The sequence below is a fragment of the Eleutherodactylus coqui genome, chromosome 5 (assembly GCF_035609145.1).
Source record: "Eleutherodactylus coqui strain aEleCoq1 chromosome 5, aEleCoq1.hap1, whole genome shotgun sequence".
NCBI classification, from domain to species: Eukaryota; Metazoa; Chordata; class Amphibia; order Anura; family Eleutherodactylidae; genus Eleutherodactylus; species Eleutherodactylus coqui.
The window spans coordinates 54703836-54725270 of NC_089841.1; the positions used below are offsets into that span (position 1 = coordinate 54703836).

Sequence of the window (21435 nt, forward strand, 5' to 3'; positions counted from 1 at the left end):
CATTCTGACCAAACAGGAGGAAGCATGAGAAAACGCACACAAGGTGACTGGGCTTGCGACATCCTTGACAGACCATTGGTAGAGGATTGTCTGATCACCCAACAAACACAAACGGCACCATCATCACAGACCCCTTTTGTCTTTCAGAACAATTTCCAGGCACTTGGCTGAAGGACATTTGGTCTCTCAGCCCCCATTACATATACTATCTTTGACACCTACCCACCGTTGCCTCCATTGGCGATGGTGTCGTGAAAGACTAAATTGGACTGCTATGAAGTGGAACTGGGTTGTCTTTAGCTACAAATCCAGGTTTAGTTTTGGCACAGACAGCCTGCGAGTTTGCATGATCTAAAGGCTCAGTTACAGCAAATGTGGACTGATAAGCCACAGAATAACATACAGAACTTAGATGCCTTCAGCCTGCCCGTATCACATCTTGTATCCTAGCTAGAGGTGGTACAACAGGGTACTAGAGCCTCCATGCTTGTCTGTATCACATCTTGTATACAAGCTAGAGGCGGTACAACAGGGTACTAGAGCCTCCATGCCTGCTTGTATTACAACTTGTATCCATCTAGAGGCAGTACAACAGGGTACTAGAGCCTCCATACCTGCCTGCATCCCATCTGGTATCCAAGCTAGAGGTGGTACAACAGGGTACTAGAGCCTCCATACCTGCCTGCATCCCATCTGGTATCCAAGCTAGAGGTGGTACATTGATTTCAATGAGCGCTGTGCCTGCAGTTACAAGCGCCGGCCGCTACACCAAGTTTGGCGCGGAGGCTTCCGCTCCGACCTTTGAGTATTTGCGCGACTAATGGCATGCACCCGCTCAGCTGATTGGACGGGGTCCCATGCGACGAACCTCAGCCGATCTACTATTGATAAGGTCATCAATAGTATTTCCCTGGAAAACTCCTTCAATCCTCTCTTTGCTCTGATATTGTAATCACTTATATTAACCCTTTCCAATCCACTGTCTGACCTCTGAAGATCTTATGAGCTCCGATGTTGGAAGACGTCCGTCGGGGTTCTCTTACTGTATATTGCCAGCCTTTCTGCTGTCGGAGACTATCCAATGTGTCACCTCATGCAGTACTGGCCGATGGCGCCATTGTATAATGGCAGAAAGAGAGTAAGCCCCCTAGGAAAACCAGGATACAAAATGGATTGGAAAGGTGTAACATAACAATCACATATATAGAGTGTCATTCCATCCGACAACCTCTAGGGGAGGGACTGTTTTTGTTTTTTTGACAACAAGTATTTTTTCCTCTTTCCATGTAGATTCTGGTTCTTGCTCCTGGAGGGTTTCTTCAAGCAGCCCCCCCCCCCCCCCCCCCCCCCCCCCGCCCAGTGAGAGTTCTGCTGTGTCTGTCCGTGCCTATTACTGCCTCCTGTTGTCTCGTGGGGAATGTTTGCTTGAGATATAGATTTTGTTTGCAGTAGAGCTTGGCAGCGGAGAAATCTTAGGAGGTCTGTTTGCCAGCAAAACCATTAGCTTTCCTTCTGTCTCCTTATAAGAGAAGGCTAGCTGGACACGGCAGGAGCCAGGAACTGAGAAGAAGCAGGTGCGGCATACCGTCCGATAAAACAGAAGCTACTGGGGCGGTAATAGTTAGATTTTCTGACAATAAATGGAAAGTTTGACAGTTTGTGGATTTATTTTCCAGTCGTGCAAAGTTTGCAATTGCAATTTGGGCCTCTGCCTGCAGGGGGCACTCTAGCGCTTCTTTATGCTAGATGTAGCTATCTCCCTATGCAAATAATGTGTTTCTATTGCATACACATCTCTCATACATTAAGCTATGTATCTGTCATGTTCTGGATTTATATGCGGATTCTGATGGGATTTTATGTCCTGATCACATGCTGCAGGGAGAATCTCTACAAAATTATCACCACATTGCGGTTTTAACCCCTTAACACAACAGGACGTAAACTTACAGCTGACGACAGATGTGACTGATAGCCCGCCTCCCGCTGCAACAGTGAGAATCAATGAGAACAGTGATCCCCGCTCTTTACCCCTTACGTTCCGCGATCAATGTACATCGCAGCATGAAAAGGGTTCACAGGGTAGCGCACTCTCTCCTACGACATCGGCGCTCTGCGATGTAAACACGTAGGGCCTGTCCAGACCTGCGATTGCTATTGTGAGCAATAATGCATTGCAGTACAGAAATACTGCAATGCATTATCATGGTGATCAGAGCTTGGTTCAAGATGGATAGATAGATGGTTTTGTTTATTTTGCCTCCCAACAAAGCCATAAATATCTCAAAATGGTATCAATAAAAGCTCGCCATACAAAAAAACAAGCCCTCACACACTGTGAATTCAACAATGTAAAAAAAAATCTTTCCAAAAGAAAAAGTTTTAATGTGCAAAAGTGGAAAAATCTAAAAACCATCATTTTGGTATCATAATCCAGCAGAAAAACATTTAATTTTTGTCGCATGATTGATTAAAGGCCCTTTACACGCAGACAATCCAAAGATTGAAAGATTGACAGTTTTAGTGATCATTTTGCAAAAAGTGTTAATAAACCCTAATGTCCATTAACACTTTATAATCTTTATAATCTTGCAGAGACGTCTGAGCTCTGTACTCAGCTGCATTGTTCTTGCACGGGCTGTCAGCAGAATACAGTGTAATCTCCGACTCCTGTGGAGAACACGGCGCGCGGTCTCTGTTACCTCTCTTCGGCTGAATGATAAATTTTAAGTTTACCTTAAAATCCTCGTTCACCCAAAAAGTGACCGATGGCAGCATTTACATGCAACGATTATCAATCATTTTGAGCGATTGTTGCGTGTAAATGGGCCTTAACACTGTAAAAGAAAAAAACTATGGCAGAATTGCTGTGTTTTCTATCTCTCTCCCTGCTCTCTGAAAAAAATTACTATAAATTTATACATACCCAAAAATGGTACCAATAAAAACTACAGTTTGCCATGCAAAAAAAAAAAACAAGTCCTCATACTGCCGTGTCGATGGAAAAATAAAACCGCTGAGCTTTGGAAAGCGGAGATGAAAATCCCTAAAAAGTCATTGCGTCCTTTGAGCCAAAATAGGCCATGTCCTTAAAGGGTTAAAATCTACATGTTAAGTATTGACAAGGAATCTGTATGGAAAATCTGCAGATTAGTTCCAGTGAACAATGGCGCCAATTCACATGCGTTAATGTAAGCCTACCGTAGTCTACAACATGACCGACCACTTGTGCCAAACCAACTTTCTGATGGCACACACTCATTAAGAGTTTTTAAAGCTGCTCACATGGAACATTTGTGGGGGTGAGGTTTGTTAATGTAGCGGACAGTCGCCTCCGCCAGGTGTTTTGTGCAGTAGGGTGAAGAAGGTTTAGGAACCCCCACACAGGACAGTAGTACACGGGGACGTTTGGGGTTTAAAGAAGGTTCTCCACTTTGAGATCCCTTTTTGTTAGATTGGTTCCCTGATGAAGCCCCCAGTGTAGTGGCTCAGAACAGCATCCTGGTCCCCTCCATAAATGTCATTCATGTGTGGTCCTCCCATGTGGATGCACTGTGCAAAGTTTGTCCTGTCCTATCCAGTGTGTGTTTTGCGCAGCTGCGGCGCTTGAGAGGTTAAGGGCTCCTGTCCACGGGCGATGGTGCATTGCGTTAATCGCAGCGATAATGCGTCCTCTGGTAACGCATTGCACGCTTTCCATGGTGTTATAGAAAGCGCAGCCCCCTGTCCACGAGCAGAGAATCATAGCGATTCTCATCTCACAGGACTCCAATCGCGGCATGCTGCGATTCTTTGTGGTGAGCCTATTTGTCAGATAGGCTCACCGCAGAGAACTGACCGTTCTCCCCCCTGCGGAATATTGCTAGCAATATTCCGCCTCGACCGTGGACAGGGGGCCTAACAGTAAAAAACAAATCACTGCCTGCATGTAGATGTATCAATTTGTCATGTCATGTGGTACAAGTGAGGTTATAAATGTGAGTGCTTGAGAGCAGGAAAGGAGTCCATCTTCAGGGGAAGAAAGTGCTAACACAGAGCCACATGGAAGCACCTTCAGCTTCCATGAAGGTAAAGATGGAGGAAGAAGAGTGACATCCTGTAGTGTTTGAAGTGCAGATTTGAATGGAGTGAGTCCCACAATGAGAGAGAGCCTTACAATAATTCTGTACATGTACCAGTTTACATTACAGGCTTTTCCTGTGTGGCCGTCCAAAGTCGGGATCACCGCACAGAGGTACGCTACTGAGTCACACCCACGTGCCTGCCGTGCTGGGTGTTATTGTATAAGCCTTCCTTTAAAAAATTGTCTGTCAGAGTGTCTGCGGAGTGAACCCTACCTCCTTCCTCCTCTGGAGTGCTCCCAGTCCCGGAGCCGTGCCATACAGATAACATGGACTGTAGGACCGTGTTCATCCTGTGTATTCTCCCTACCTCTGAGCTCTAGCCTGCTGGCGTTGAAAGAGAATTGTACCTGCATTGCTTTGAATACTTGTTTTGTACAGTCAAATCTTAAAGTAACGTTATACCTGGCCCTAACCATTTCTGGGGACCCGTGGTACTATACACAAGTCTCTGTGTTCTTTTCTCCGACGCGTAGCATACCGGTGTGTGGGAACGGTGGCGTCACGAGTGATAAGTACTACTACTTCCCTCCCATCATGTTTATTGGCATTCCCTATCCCAGGGATGTCGAAGGTGGCCTGCGATCCTACTCTGGCCTTGGCTACGTGTCATCCCTGTGGGACCAGAGCCTGGTAAGAGCCGCCGTGACAAGCCAACACTTATACCTCCCAGCTCTGCACAGTAGTCAAGTGTCTGGGATCATCCCTCTGGAGTGTTACACCAGCAATTAACAAGATCGTGCAGGAGGGACCCAACAGTAAGTGTTTATATCTGCTGCAGCACCACCACAGGTACAATAAAGAATTGCTCATTGCCCATTGAATGCACAGATACGCCAAATCCTCCAGTCTGAGAGAACTTTTTTATGTAGCCACTCTCTGCTCTAATAGTTGAGGGTCCTTTTAAAAAGATGCCCCGTTTATTAAAAAGGTATTCCCAAGATCACATTGGTTGCTCTGTGTGTTATAATATCTAAGATCATTGAAGGGGTTTCCTGGGCCATGGGGAAAAAAAAGGTATAAGGGTTTAAAATGAAGAAGAAAACCTTTCTACTCGCCTATCCCAGCAGCTCCCTGTCCTATGTGGAACCCAGAAGAATTGGCAGCCGGTCATGTGTCGGTTATTGTGCACGGGCAATAACCAAATCTTTTCTGACGAGCAGGCCGGTACTCGAAAAGGACGGTACTTGTTCGAGTATTGTCCCTTAACGAGTATGCTCGCTCATCTCTACTTGCTTCCCATCTGCGACGTTTTCACTGATGCGATGTTGAGGGAACAAAAAATCTCGGCATGCTCTATCCTTCTGCGATGGGCTTTTTTTTTTGGCCCATCTCCCATGTTTCCCTATGGAGCCTTCTTTTTATTGCATCGCAATGCACGAAACATGCATTGCGAAGCGATAAGATTTTTAACATTAGAAGGTCCTAAAAGGTCCTTGACGTTTGCGATAAAAAGGTCGCACGATTTTACTGCGAGTGGCAGCAATGCGATTATTCTAAAAAAATTGCGCGAACAAAGATGTGATTCTTGCCACGATTTTCTCGCTGCAAAATCGCGATCGCCCGTGTGGAACTAGCCTAAGGGCTGATCTACTCCAGTTAACCCTTTTAATGCACAGGTAAAGTAATGTTACTGGTAAATGCATAGAGGTAGGAGGTGATGCAGGTGTTTCTGGGAACTGTCGTTTCCCAATTCAAGACTCTGGTCATGTGACTGAGCAGCAGGACTGCCATTTTTGCTCAGTGAAGGAACCTTCAATAGTAGTAACACAATCTAAATATGTTAAAGGGCGGCACATAATAAGATATTTGGGCAAGTGGCATTCTGTTTAAGGGTAGGGCTCGCATATGGCCTTCTGAATACGACCTAACATTTACAAAAACATTGTAGAGGTGAGGAAAACTCCCAACACGCTCGTTGGACACAATCTCTGGTGGCATCTAATATACCGCTATAGTTCTTCTGCCTGGTGAAGGACTGTGCATTTAATTACTTGTAAACTAGGTGCTTCATAGATATGGCGAGGGGCACGAAGTCCCTCACCCGGCTGTGTAGTTGTCCATATTTGAGCAGCTTACTGTTGTTGATGACCCTAGTTGTATCTATGGAGAGTCCGCACTTTGGACGGGACCCTGGATTTGGGCATCTATCATTCTCATAGGCCGGACCCCCACTACATAGGGTAATTTTTTTTTTTTTTTTACACTTGACTCCTGTTAGGGCAGGCTCACATGAGTGGGTCGGATTCCGCATGTTAATGATGTATGGGCTGTTGGTCGGACACCTCCATTGACCTCAATAAAGGCCATCCGCGTGGATTCTGCAACAAAATGGAGCATGCTGCCATTTTTCTTCCGCTTGCAGAATACACAGTTCTTTTACGATCTGAGTCAGATTTGGCTTCAAGACCAAGAGTTTTTTTTTTTCTTCGTCCTCCTCACATTCCTTAAGCTGAAACCTTTTGATTTTAGGACGCGATTTCTATTTTTTTTTTGGTATCTTATAGGGTAGCATTTGCAGAAGTGTGCGGACAGATAGTGACTATCTAGGCCGGACCCTGACAAATTGTACTTTTAAGTCTAGAGAACCCCTTTAAGACGAAATATCCTTTGTTTTCCTATTGCTATAACTTGCAATTAACCCTTTGGTTACGCCTTTTCGCTGCGGCAGGGTTGGCGGTGGGGGGTATGTTTGTTTGAAGTCCTGTAGGTGAAGCCGCTGTGGAATGTGAGCGTGTTTCTACGCGTGACTCCAGCGGAAAGTTACCAAGCGTTGAATATCTGTCACATCACAGAATATCAATCATTTTTATACAGTGTGATTGCTTCACACTGGCAAATTTTACATGCGTTTCATAGATCATCTCGGGAAATGTCCCTTGACCCGATTACCTGAGCTGTAGAACTTTACTGCCTGGTCTATGACTTCTGGAGATCACGTACAAAAATGCCACATTAGTCATAAGGCGGCTGAGGTTTACATCGGAGCTCGCAGCGCGGCCCTCTATATAGATGTGCCAACCGGGTAAGACGTTCTTCATCTCTTGTGCTTTCTTCAATGTGATAGTATGGGCAGTATGCTGCGTTCGGCTCTCCAGGATTCATGAATGGCGCATTTGCCGAGTTATACAGAAAAAGATTCTTTGCCCGTTTTCTCATGTACTTTGCCATTCAGCACTATTAGGAAGCTGGATGCTGATGGTAGGGTCAATGAGCGTTCTATGATGCTACATGGAAAATGTCTCGCTGGCTGCGGCTTCCCCTAGCATATGCTCATCTGATGACCCCAAGGATCACATTTGGAATGGGGTTGTTTTTTTGTTTTTTTTTGATGCGACCCTTTTATGGCTGTTTCCCCACACGCATTCATGTTTTGCAAAAACTCCACTTTTTTGCTATCTTGATGCCATGACTTTTTAAAAACTTTTTCAGCATCCAGAAGTTTGCTGTAGGTCAGTAGTAAAATATGAAAAGCCCTACAAATATATATATATTTTTTTGGCAGTTTTGTTTTTCCTATTCACTTTTAGGTCTCGTTCACACAGCTGAATGTCGTCGTGGATTTAGGTGCAGCCAAAGTTGCAAAAAAATCCTCACCATTTTGTCACTCTGTTGCATGCAATGAGTAACCACACTATAGTTCAATCCGCATTGCAAAAAAAAAAAAAATGCATCAATTAGGCGACCGCACACAGATCTACCCCGCTGACCGGGGCTAAAACTGCATTGGGATCCACTACACAACTCCTCCGGGTTAAACTGTCAAGTCAACTTCAGGAAAAAAAAAATCAGATGTGGATCTAACGGATAAAGCCCGTGTGAATGTGCCCTTACTGTGTTTTTTGGGTCCATGGCAGTCTTCCCTGTCTTTTAAGCATAAGCCAGCTACACATGGGCATAAGCACGGTTATGCATGAAGTTATACGATGTACTTGTGGAATGGATGTTGCCCGCAAAATATGCTTGTGAGCGAACCCATTGAATTCAATGCATTCTATTTACTACATATTGTGTGTGCAAATCTGGTCTTGTGAATCTGCCCATAGGCAGAAACGCCAGAGAGAAAACTTATGGGAACTTTAATTTAAAAAAAAAAAAGCGCCAATAAAAAAAAAACTCAAGCATCATCCAAAAACAAGAAAAATACTGTTTGTGGTTATCCTAAATATTTTGTAAGAGGACGACTCAGTGTGTCACTGTGATATATATACCTCGGGGCACGTCTCTGCACCCTTTCATTATGAAGCCTTCATAACTGGGTGTTTTCCAGGTTGTAACTTTCCAAATAACCCGTACGTCTATAAATGTGCCCTCATTGTTTTTTGTTGTTTTTTTAATTAACTTCAATAAGGTAACACCATAAAGGGGTCCCCTACTTCACACCCCTCTGTTAGTAAAGATGTTTGTACAAGGGCTGATAATCGGTCAGATTACCGGGATCCAGTGAGAATCTGTACGGTTATCGTTTTGTGTAAAAACATGCACCAACTGAATGACGAATGAGAATTCATTCTCGTTTGTTGGGTGGATATAATGGCTACTGTTGGGGGGTGGATATAATGGCTACTGTTGGGAAGGGGGGGTGGGGCGTAATGGCTGCTGTTGGGAAGGGGGGGTTGGACGTAATGGCTGCTGTTGGGAAGGGGGGGTTGGACGTAATGGCTGCTGTTGGGAAGGGGGGGTTGGACGTAATGGCTGCTGTTGGGGGGTGGGGCGTAACGGCTGCTGTTGGGTTGGGGGGTGGGGCGTAACGGCTGCTGTTGGGTTGGGGGGGGGCGTAACGGCTGCTGTTGGGAGGGGGGGGGCGTAATGGCTGCTGTTGGGAAGGGGGGTTGGACGTAATGGCTGCTGTTGGGAAGGGGGGGTTGGACGTAATGGCTGCTGTTGGGAAGGGGGGTTGGACGTAATGGCTGCTGTTGGGAAGGGGGGTTGGACGTAATGGCTGCTGTTGGGAAGGGGGGTTGGACGTAATGGCTGCTGTTGGGAAGGGGGGTTGGACGTAATGGCTGCTGTTGGGAAGGGGGGTTGGACGTAATGGCTGCTGTTGGGTAGGGGGGGGCGAACGTAATGGCTGCTGTTGGGTGGGGGGGGGTTGAACGTAATGGCTGCTGTTGGGTAGGGGGGGTTGAACGTAATGGCTGCTGTTGGGTAGGGGGGGGCGAACGTAATGGCTGCTGTTGGGTGGGGGGGGTGAACGTAATGGCTGCTGTTGGGTGGGGGGGTGAACGTAATGGCTGCTGTTGGGTGGGGGGGGGTGAACGTAATGGCTGCTGTTGGGTAGGGGGGGGTGAACGTAATGGCTGCTGTTGGGGGGTGGGGCGTAATGGCTGCTGTTGGGGGGGGGGGCGTAATGGCTGCTGTTGGGTGGGGGGGGCGTAATGGCTACTGTTGGGTGGGGGGGGCGTAATGGCTACTGTTGGGTAGGGAGAGTTGGCCGTAATGGCTGCTGTTGGGTCGGGGGGTGGACGTAATGGCTGCTGTTGGGTGGGGGGGGTGGACGCAATGGCTGCTGTTGGGTAGGGGGGGGGTGGACGCTATGGCTGCTGTTGGGTAGGGGGGGGTGGACGCTATGGCTGCTGTTGGGTAGGGGGGGGTGGACGCAATGGCTGCTGTTGGGTGGGGGGGGGGTGGACGCAATGGCTGCTGTTGGGTAGGGGGGGGGTGGACGCAATGGCTGCTGTTGGGTAGGGGGGGGTGGACGCAATGGCTGCTGTTGGGTAGGGGGGGGGGTGGACGCAATGGCTGCTGTTGGGTAGAGGTAAGTAGGTGCAATGGCGGCTGCTGGTAGGTCTCTTCCTTTTCTATTTTTAAATAGAATTTTAGATGCTAATAGCTAACAGTGCATAAAATGTATAAAAATTACTGTTTTTAGACACTTTTTGGCAAAACAAATATGCATAGGTGCTCCAAAGCAAAATATTTTTCCCAGGGGTTCCCCAAGGCTGAAAAGGTTGGAAAATACTGTATTGGGGCATATGGATGTTATAGAGCCCCACTTGTGACCCGCTGTACAGCCACAATGTAGAGCAGCTCCTACCCGGGTGGACAGTGTGCCATGCTTGTATTCATGTGAATGGCTGTCATAGAATACTACATTTCTCCTGCAGCAAAATCTTTGGCCTTGGCTTCCACCAACAAAATCAGCTATTTGCTGGCGGCTCCGGGCCCCTCTTTCTGAAAGGGGATGTGTGCCTTTTGGTCCAACCCATTTTAATTTTTTTTTTCCGTAGATAAGCCCTGTCCTTCTACCTTATTTGTACACCATAGAAAGAGAGATCTGGAGTACTATGTACCAAACGCGCAAGAATCTGCTGATCTTTGGGTTGACTGTTATTGCAGAAGGTGTTTTCTTCATGAGAGAACTTTTTATGATCACAATCATCCAATTTATGTCAAACACTGTAAAATACAGCATATACAGTTGAGTTGTTGAAGGTCCGTAATCTAGTTTGTGCCCCATGGTGAAGAGATTCTGTGAAAACCATCTTGTAAAAAAGAAGTTTATGTCCCTTTTATGACCAGTTAGGTGTGTTTTGTAAACTTGCATACATTTTTGTTATTGAATGATCACTTTTGACCACGTCGTTGAGATAAGTCACATGTGACTAACCGTGACCGTGTCAAGGGCAAAAACAAGGAAGAATATAATTTATGCCCTGGTATCTTGGGCCTACTTTATTTCACAGAATGGACCTCAAATGAGATGGGGCTTGGTTTTGTCCAGTGAATAGGGATTGACCTTTTTGGGAATTAAGAAAACAGGGCTTGTTGTGTTTAGAAACTTTGTTGGTGAAATGGAAGCCAAGCAAAGATCAATTGCTTGGGTCACCAAGACTATCTTTATTGAGGTTTTAGCATGTTCTGCTGGTGTCCAATGTTCTCAAGGGTCCTGTACAAGAATGGCCATGAAGGCATGCCCCACAATAAGAGGGAGCACGGGATCGGTAGACAATAATCTTTATTTAGTGGTTGAATCGGTGATTCATTCACTTTACTGGAATGGGTTGTACGTTCATTTGAACTCAACACAACGCTGTGTCACAGGTTCAAACATTCTCTCAGTGTGGACTGTGCTTTTTCGTGACCCTGTACTAGTTTGCTGGCCCTTGCAGGAACAAGTCTGTTTGTAACACAAATACAAACCTATTGCAAGTTATTAAAGTGACCCTCCGGCTTTAGGACAAAATTCCGTTCTGGGACCAGAAGAGTTGAGGATTTATTACCTGTAGTTGTTCTCTACTGTCCCTCTGGCTGGTTCTCGTTCCAGTTTTTAGTTAACCAAGATGGCTGCTGATGCAGTTTTCTATCTAGCTAATATACACTGCGCACTGCTAGCTGATTGGAAAGTGCTGCTCACATGATTAGCACTCACCTATCAGACTGCAGATATAGTAAATTGGTAGTCTAAGACTTCCAGTGCGCTGTGGGGATTAGCTAGTTTAAAGATTGGGTCGGCCATCTTGGATTTTTTGTTGTTTTAGAAAACACTGCATTTTATGTGGCCTGGAAGGTCCAGACGTAGTAGAGCCTCTTCAAGATTGGAAGGTCCTGAGCAGTCAGGAAGACTCTGACACACTGTGGACTTGTTTCTTTGGAGTTTGTCGCAAGTGTGTACTAGGATCGTTACTGCTACCATGGCCCAGTCCGCATGGGCCCAATATCATAGAATCTTGGGCCCATGCAGACTGGTGCTGTGGCTGTTATTGCAGCCCCCGGAGCCTTTAGTGCTCACTACCCTGTCTGCTGTTCCTGCTGAGCCTATCCTGTAGTACAGCATTGCTTACCGGGCTCAGACTATGAGGTGGCTTGTATATCCCGTCTCGTCTTTGCTACCATCCCGCAGAGAATAGTTTGTTCCAGCCTACCTGTCCATATCCTGTGAGCCTGCTGCACGGATCAGAAAGGACGTTGTGTTATACCACTGCTAACCGGTGAGTAAGTTCTCTACCCTAAGGAATTTTGGGGGAACCTTGCACCAGTTTCTGCTGACTCCCATAATTTTTTTCCCTTAAACATTGACTTTAAACTGCCGAGGAGTCAGATGAAGTGTTAGGGGACTTGTGCCCCAATTTCCTGGACTAGAACCTTGCTCTGGTCCATCTGTTCTCCCGCCTCCCCATCCTTTTTAAAATATGGTTGAAGCAAACCATAATGCTGATGTGGCCCTCGGTGAAAATGAGTTTGACACCCGTGTTACAACATTTATTGTTACTCCATGCAGCCTTCTGATAACCCTTCCTGCTCTTTAGAAGCTCAGTGTTATCATAGGGACATAGTTAAAGGTCATCTTATAGGAAAGAGCAATAAAATTTGGCTTTCATAGTTCTTTCTGTAGTTCTCTTGTAATGATGGTTCTATTGCACTACGCGCTCTATAGATGGATGTATACATGTGACAGCTGTATATCTGGGTGGAACGTCTCCAGATCCTAAAAGACTCTGGAATCTAATTGAATGACATCCTAGTTGGAGATGAGAGATGGTTTTACACTGCAGAACAGAGTACAGATTATTCTCTTCTCAACTTGATGGCCCATGACTGTTCAATTTATTCTAGCCTGTCTCTTGTTCGTGAGCGATCGCCAAGTCTGTCTCTCGCGCCAAAGCTAATTCTTACACCAGTCCAGATTGTGTCAGTCTAAAAATGACTCCCGTATTTCCCCTCTGCCCTCAGCATTGTGTCTGTCTATAATAAGGTTCTCCAACTGCACAGTGGGAAAGCTTTAGTTCCTGTTACAGCTTCTTTTCTACATTGTAACAAGTCAGGTTTGTTATTCTCATGACATATACCGTGTTTTCCTGCACAAGGAAATGCGATTTATTCTCTGAAGGCACGTTCACCATTTTTGATTTCGACTTTTGCAGTTCCTCTGATGGAAATGCAAACTGGGGGAAAAGGTTTCATTTTAAGTCCCATTGATTTTAGTGGGATTTTCTGAGCTTCAGTTAAACTCAGTATACCGTATATACTCGAGTATTAGCCGACCCGAGTATAAGCCAAGACAATAAGTTTCACCACAAAAAACTAGGAAAACTTATTGACTCGAGTATAAGCTGAGCTATACTAGAGTATATACTAGGTAAAAAAACCCTCCATACTCATCTCCCAGCCGGTGTCTATATCTGTGCGACAAGCTGCTTAAATTCTCCCCGCTGTCATCCCCCGCCGTCCTCTCTGCTTGGCTCTGTCAGTGCTGTGTAAGTAAGCGCTGTGATTGGATTGAGCGCCAGCCAATCACAGTTGGCTCTCGATCCAATCACAGCGCTTACTTACACAGCACTGACAGCAGAGGATTTGAAAGCCGAGCAGGAAGAATTCTAAAGCTGGTTGGCTGTGAATGATCGAGCACCGGCTGTGATTGGCTGACGCTCAATCCAATCAGAGCTCTTGCTTACACAGAGCTGACGGGGGGGGGGGGGGGGGGGGATGATAGAGCCAAGCAAACAGGACGGCGGGGGATGACAGCGGAGAGAATTCAAGCAGCCTGTCACTGGAGACAGATGCCGGCTGGGAGGTGAGTATGGAGGGTTTTTATTTTTTTTTAAGCCTTGACGGACTCGAGTATAAGCCGAAGGTGGCTTTTTCACCACAAAAAATGTGCTGAAAAACTAGGCTTATACTCGAGTATATACAGTAATTCCATTCTGTTTGTTTCCGCAAAAAACGAAAAACAGTAGCGGTCCGTTTTTTACATCATAGGTAATGGGTGACGAAACTGGATGTAAAGATTTTCTTTTGGTTCTTTTTTTTGTCATTTTTTACCAGATCCATATTTAAATGAGCATGTGCAGAAGGTTAGACAAAATAGTAAAAACTGAATCCATTAAAAATGGATAGAAACAGAAGCAAATTCAGACAAACTGCTAAAAACTGGTCTAGAACATTTTTCTACATTGAAGTCGGTTGTCAAAAATATACAGTCATGTGACAGTGGAGCTCCAAGTAGGGTAGAAAAAGATTTTTGAAAAGAATGTATTATGGGATACTCAACGTCTTTTGTTAGTTTTTCATCAGTGGTGACTTTGATTTCTCTCAAGACTGTACTATCTTTAGAATAGACCATCATGTTTGATAGGCATCCAACCTTCGGGACTCCCTGCCCAACACACTAACTGGACAACGAAGGGCACCAAGGTGCTTACTTGTAAATTTCATGAGCATATAGGCATGGAGGGAGGGGGTATGAGTGGGTTTCACTCTGAAGGGCTTGGCTGGTCCACTGCTTTCAACTCTCGCTCACGACCTGAAGGTTGCAGATTCAATCCCCACTTGGTTCAGGTAGCTGGCTCAAGGTTGACTTGGCCTTTCATCCTTCCAAGGTTGGTAAAATGAGTACCCAGCTTGCTGGGGGGTAAAGATGACTGGGGAAAACAACGGTAGACCAACCCACAAAAAAAAGTATGTCAAGAAAACTGCACGATGTGATGTCAATGAATAGTCAGTCATGAGTTGGTGCTTGTGCCAGGGAACTTTACCTTACCTCTTAACCATTTCCAATCCACTGTCTGACGTCCAAAGACATTCTGATTGAAGGCTGTACAGCTCCGATGTTGGAAGACGTCCGGCAGGGAATTCTTATTGTATATTATTGGCCGCTCTGTTGTCTGGGGCCTCTCCGGCATGTCCCATACCGCAGTACTGGCTCTAGCCAGCAGATGGCAACATTGTTTAATGCAGAAAGAGAAAGCCCCCTAGGAAACCCTGAATCTAAAATTGGATTGCAAAGGGTTAATAATAAGAAGACTAATGAATGAATTGCAATGCTTTCGTTTAGGTAAATTGCCTTCGTTCTCACCATTTGATTAAGCGTTTCCTGACACTTTGGCCCCCTTCAGATGAGTGTATGCGTATTTGCGCCCGCACGCTGCATATTTGTGGACGATGCAATACATTTCAACACACAAATTGATGTATTTTACAGTACTTTTTGTGCTTGCAAGGCATTTTCGTTTGTGCGCGGCAAACAAAGATACACCAATTGAAATGGCTAATTAGTCCAAGTACCAGATGTGTTCTTTTTACAGTGCAATTATGCAGCGTATCACGCATCATATTGCATACTGAGCGTGTATTTGCGCACCCCCCATTGGCATTTCGGGGACCTTTTTGGTTCGTAAATGCGCAGGAAAACGAAAAATGATGTGGTATTTTTTGTCTGACCGAAATGCACAAGAAGCATATGTGCATGTGAACAAACCCATTGACTTCCATTAGTTTTATTCTCTGCATATTGCGCACACAAATACGTCCGTGTGAATCCAGCCTTCCTCAATTGCCTACAAAAAAGGGCAGTATTTTTCCATATGCACTCTGTCGCCTCTTGTAAATATCTTATTAATCACCTAAACAGATATCCACACCTTTTTAAAGAGACTTTGTCATTACAGAAACGAATGCCAAGCACTCCTCAGGCAGGTACAGATGTGTGTCAGGGGTTGTGCAGCCAGAAATGTTGGGTGTAACCTGTAAAATTTGGGTGTTTTCTTTTCCCTAGAGGAAATGAATGTTTTTACTCTATAACTGTCCTAGTTATGTCCTGACAAATAAAAAAAAAAAAGAGTTCCTCCTCCCCTCTCGCAGCACACGACTGCAGCTGTCTTCCCCCTTCTCACACTTTTTTTCTATGTTAGTTGCTTTGGTTACTGTTGAGGTCTATGTCCATTTGCATGCAGCCGGCTGCTCGAAAGATGGGAATATTATGGAGGGTTCCATGTTTTAGGAGGACTAAGAGACAGAGGACATGTTGCAGTAAACAATAACAGTCTTTACTTTGTAACGGTTACTTTCTATGGCACACCACTTTGGAATGTTGCAACACAGTTTCCTATACTCTGGTAATATTGGCTCTACTACTTGGCAATACTGTGCTTGTGGAATGAAGTCACAGTCTCTTAATTAGCAGGCATGAAGTAACTTTGTGGACACTCAACAGTTCACAATGGTATGCACTCTGTCTTTTAATGGTGGGCTTTCACTCTCTGGGGAACACCGAATGTCCACAACGAAGCTCTCACAGCTATGATGGGCCAACTGACTGGGTGCTTGCAACTCAATCTACGAGGCTCCAGAGATTCACACAGCTAATGATTTCAAGTTGCACCATACCAACGTCTCGGGTCAAACTCAACCTTGCACTGACCTTTTTGTTCTTGTTGCTTACTCCACCACCATGGCCAACATCACAACTTGCCTGTCATACCCGCCTTTAAATACCAAAATGAGGGCAAGATGTGTTCTACGATTTTTCCATTGGACACAAACATCCCGCCCAGCCAGTTACTTGGTATTGGCCACCACTGCAGTGACCGAGGAGCAGGCTACGGACTAGGAGTCAGTGGTGTAGACTTTGGGCCTTGTCACGGTGGCTCTACAGTCTCCCACCCAGAGGGTAACAGGTGACAAATCCAAGGGCCGGTTAATAAAGCGGAACCCAAATAATTGATTACCTTGGTCCTGTTTTGTCTCGTGACTCCACAGTTTCTTCCACAGTGGGGGAATTCCTGGATAGTGGAGTAAATCCTCTCCCGTGTAGCTTCTGTGGGGGAATTCCTGGATGACGGAGTAAATCCACACACACGGGTTCTGTTTTAAGACCCAGCCCTCCGGAAACGGACGGGCGACTGGTCGGTTTAATTAACTTCATGAACAGGAAACAATTTCTGCAGCTTTTTGACAAATGATGTGGCAGGGCACCCACATTCGCTAGGCCATCCTCTCGGCCTCCTCCATTCTGTGTCTTGAAGGTACCCACAGACAGCTGCCTTGCACTCCTCTCTCTGCAGACTCAGAACAGACTCCCTCTCCCGTGCAGACTCAGAACACCTATGCACCACTTGATGAACAAAAAGATACAAAACCAGACAGTCATCCACATACCAGAGACTCCTTCAGTGCTGCAGCTATGCAATACACACCATTATTGCAACATGAGACACTGACAACTTAAGTTTGAGCATACACACCGTTCAGAAGGGGCCCCATTGTACTGGACCACTACACCGCGACTATTAAAAAGTCAACACGGGCCACGACAGACAGTTAAATAAATTAGTTATAAAATACATATTGGATATACACAAACCCTGTAAATTATACAATAACCATTACTTTGAATAAATACAAGCAGTTGCATAATATCACTCTATTGCGTTTTCCCAGTGTCAGACTGGGGTGCTTTTGGCCCACCGTTAACTTATTCTGAGGGCCGACTGAACAGTTACATGTAAATATTACCTGTCCAAGATGATATACCTCTCCGTATGTATTAAGGTGGGTGTACAACACTATGCACCGTTTATATGAGCGTTTGGGGGCCTGCTCCTTGTTCAGGACCCACCAGCGTGTTAACCTGTTCCCCTATGGGCCAATCCGAGCCGTTATTTTCCCCAATAGACATTAGCAACCTGCATTGTCTCTCTAAATTCTAGGATAGTCATCAGTAGTTGATTAGTGAGGAGTCTGTCACTTAGAGTCCTTGCCAATCAGCTGTCTGAAGAGATCACAGCCTCAAGCTTGTTTGACCACGTTTGTTGGCCACATGGGCGGAGAGCAGCTTGGTTCCATTCAAGTGAATAGTATTCGGCTGCTATACATTGAACGGTACTATGCTTGGTATGTATTGACGCTACTGCGGCGCTCACCAGAGCTCTGCTGTCCCTATAATCACCTGATCCACGGAGATCCTGAGCAGCAGAACCCGCCAATCAACTGTTGATGACCTATCTTGAAGTTAGCTCATGAAGGGCTCATGTCCACGGGCAAAATGTGATTTAAAATCCGCAGCGGATCTCCCGCGCGCGGATCCGCACCCCATAGGGATGCATTGACCACCCGCGGGTAGATAAATACCCGCGGATCGTCAATAAAAGGCATTTAAAAAAAAATGGAGCATGAAAAAATCTGGACCATGCTCCATTTTCGTGCGGGTCTCCCGCGGGGTCGGCTCCCACGGGCTTCTATTGAAGCCTATGGAAGCCGTCCGGATCCGCGGGAGACCTAAAATAGGAATTTAAAGCATTTACTCACCCGCAGCGGACCGCGAAGCTCTTCTCTTCCTCACGGCCGCATCTCCCTTGCTTCAGCTCGGCGGATGTGCCCGGCGCATGCGCGCGGCACGTCGACGACGTGCCGGCGATGTGCCGCCGGCGTAAGGAATTCATCCGCCGGCCGAAAAAGAAGATCCGGCCGTGAGGAAGAGCAAAGCTTCGCCGACCACTACGGATAGGTAAATGCTTTTAAATTCTTATTTTTAGCGCTCATGTCCGCGGGGCAGGAGGGACCCGCTGCAGATTCTACATGTAGAATCCGTAGCGGGCCCGGTTTTCCCCGTGGACATGAGGCCGAATAGTTTACTCCAAGGAAGTTGTTGCGATTGCAGTCCTTAAAGTGTTCCACATTGTAGAATCACTTTAACCCTTTGCAATCCAATTTTGAATTCAGGGTTTCCTAGGGGGCTTTGTCTTTCTGACATTATACAATGGCGCCATCTGCTGGCTAGAGCCAGTACTGCGGTAGAGGACATGCTGGAGAGGCCCCCGACAACAGAGCGACCAGTAATATACAGTAAGAATACCCTGCCGGACGTCTTCCGACATCGGAGCTGTATAGCTTTCAATCAGAATGTCTTCAGTCGTCAGACAGTGGATTGGAAAGGGTTAAAGTGTAACTAATGGAAACAGTGCCTCTCCTGTTCGTTGGTTGTGTCTGGTATTGCAGCTTACTTGAACCCCACATTCACCTTTTAAGAAAGTAACAACTTTTTTTTTTTTTTTAAGGCTTTAGACACATAGCATCTGCATTGCGGCATTATGTGATTGCTCCCTCCCAGTCTTCAATAACTGCACATTCCCAGGGGAACCTTTTAATTGCTGCTGACGGACTTGTTGCCATATTGCTGCTGCTAATTTAATTAAAGTGAAGGATCTGATGACATACCGCTGATCCAGTGCTGGATAGAAGCCCCATGCTGTCACTAGTATTTACTGTAGATGATGATGTCATGTGTTCTCTGCTCCGCTGGTGGATTTTCGAGGATGCGAGAATAGGATTGACCTGTTAATGAATGACTCACGAGCGGCCACATGACTCATCCACTACTTGTGTACAAGCATATTGTAGACCGAATCATTCTCATCATGTAACCAGGTCACAAGATATGTCAAGGAAATTAAACACGACGGCACCGCGGCTCTGCCTGTTATTTTGGGATTTCCAGTCAATAATCTATTAATACTGCAATTAGAACGCGGAAGAGATTAAAATAAGAAGGGATTTCCTGTCTCGCTATATGGCAAACGCAATCTAGCCTGCCGAAGTGCCGAGGGATTTATTTTAATAAAGGTCTAAAACGATAAAATACACCCAAAAAATATCAATAATAATAGAAAATAAAAATAAAAAAAAAATAGTACTGGAAATGCATGGTTAAAATCATAATACAAATAAGTCAATCTAAGACTTGTGTTCGGATGTTCATTGGGGGTTATTCACTCTGTGTTTAAACTTTGTCTGGTCTTTAAGGGTTTGTTCATATCTGCACCTCTGATGCAAAAATCTGGACAGCGAAACGGCGTTTTGCGCTATTTTGTCCTTTATCGTGCGGTATGATAGAAGGCAGACTGAACACCTTATGGGTTAGTGGGGACTTTCAAGCATATTTCGTGTCTGTTATGATGGATCTGTTGCCGGTTGACATTCCATTCTTCTGTTCACGTCTGCATTGTTGGTATTTAGTTCTTGCACTCTGTCATAGGAACAAAGCCTTAAAGGAATTTGTCGCTTTTTTTCCGCTTAATAGCAAAAACGCATACAGAATTTAATTTTGTTAAAATTTTTGTAAACTAATTTCATGTTCCACTATTTTGCATATATTTTTACAGTTTTTTTTTGTGCATGATTCTTGCCTGAGCGATGAACTGTAGTTCTAAAGCTTGCTTTACTGCAAATACCTGCATTTAAACGCTATAGACACCTTTTCGAGGGGGCACTTTATTTAATTTAGCTTTACTTAAATGCGTGTATTTTCGGTTGCCAGTCACTTTTGCAATAGGGTTCAAATAAACTTTTTGAATCGTTTGTCTTCTACAGCTTGTAGGCTGGGTTCACACAGGGCGGTTTTGCCGCGGCAAAGCCGCCTGCAGCCGCTAATCTTGAGATTAGCCGGCCATGTGGACGAGATTTCTCAGAAACCTCGTCCACACGGGACGGCTAATCCGCTGCGGTTTCAAAAGAAGCAGCATGTCTATTTCCTTTTTTTTTTTTTTGTTTATTTACATCGCGGCCGCGCTCTCCTCTATGGGAGCACCGGCCGCAACGGAAAAGCATGCGGCCGAGCCGCTTCAAAGCCACCGCGGCTTAGACCGCGGCGGTTCTCCCTGCGGAAATCTCACGGTTTTTGCTGCGGCCAAACTGCGAGATTTCCGATGGGAATCTGCCCTGTGTGAACCCAGCCGTAGAGATCACTGTATATGCCCTCTTTCCCTGAAAATAAGACATACCCTGAAAATAAGACATAGCATGATTTTCCAGAATTTTTGAGGATGCAAAATGATTTTTCAGGCTTTTTGAGGATGCTTGAAATATAAGCCCTACTCCAAAATTAAACCCTGCTAACAGTTAATTAAAAAAGTCAATTTAAATAGTGTCCAGGCAGCTATACATGTAAAAAAGTTAATCCTTTTTGAACAAAAATTAATATAAGACACTGTCTTATTTTCGGGGAAACACTAGTAAACTGCTTGCTGTCAATTGAAGATCCGTCAGTGAAACTGGACTGATGTCTTAGTTTTCAGCCCTTATCTCTCCTGAACGTTTAGCTTCTAAGAGCGTTCGGGAGAGGAGAGAGCGGAGGGAAACCGAGCCATCTGTCCAGCCTCACTGACTGATCTGCTGCTGAGACCCAGCCTGTAGTGTCTGTAAATAGTGATATTTAGAAGTTGTAAAAGACAAACTATGCAAGTTCTTTAATGAAACCCTATTGCCAAAATGATTGTCAGCCCTAAATACATGTTTGCATTTAAGTGAAAAATATTGTCATCCCAAGGGTGTCCAAAGCCTTTAAGAAACCAAAGTCGGATGACGACTCATTGACTTCAATGGAAGAGTGTAGTGGGCATGCTTTGTGACAGGGAGGAGCTAAGGCAAGGATGAGAGACGGATGGCATACTTGGCTCTTTAATGTGCAGGTAGAATGTCTATAAAATGAGGACCCTACACCTGGTGGCCAGATTGCTCTGCATTGAGTACTGCACTTGAGGGTTTGGTGTAAAATGAAGAGGGTGTAACATTGTACTAATACATTAGGATTCTTGGGAAT

The 21435-nt window shown here is 45.3% G+C and overlaps 1 protein-coding gene across 4 annotated transcripts in view; it reads left to right on the plus strand.

Moving 5' to 3' along the window:
* NEDD4L (NEDD4 like E3 ubiquitin protein ligase) overlaps positions 1-21435 on the plus strand; it is a 353635-nt gene that overhangs the window by 95214 nt on the left and 236986 nt on the right. The window contains exon 1 of one of the 4 annotated variants that reach the window (XM_066602540.1): positions 7128-7146. The exons of the other annotated variants lie outside the window; for them this stretch is intronic. The gene's annotated coding sequence lies outside the window, so the exon portion shown is untranslated. Of the gene's footprint in view, positions 1-7127; positions 7147-21435 lie in introns of those variants that run through there. 4 annotated transcript variants of the gene reach the window in all.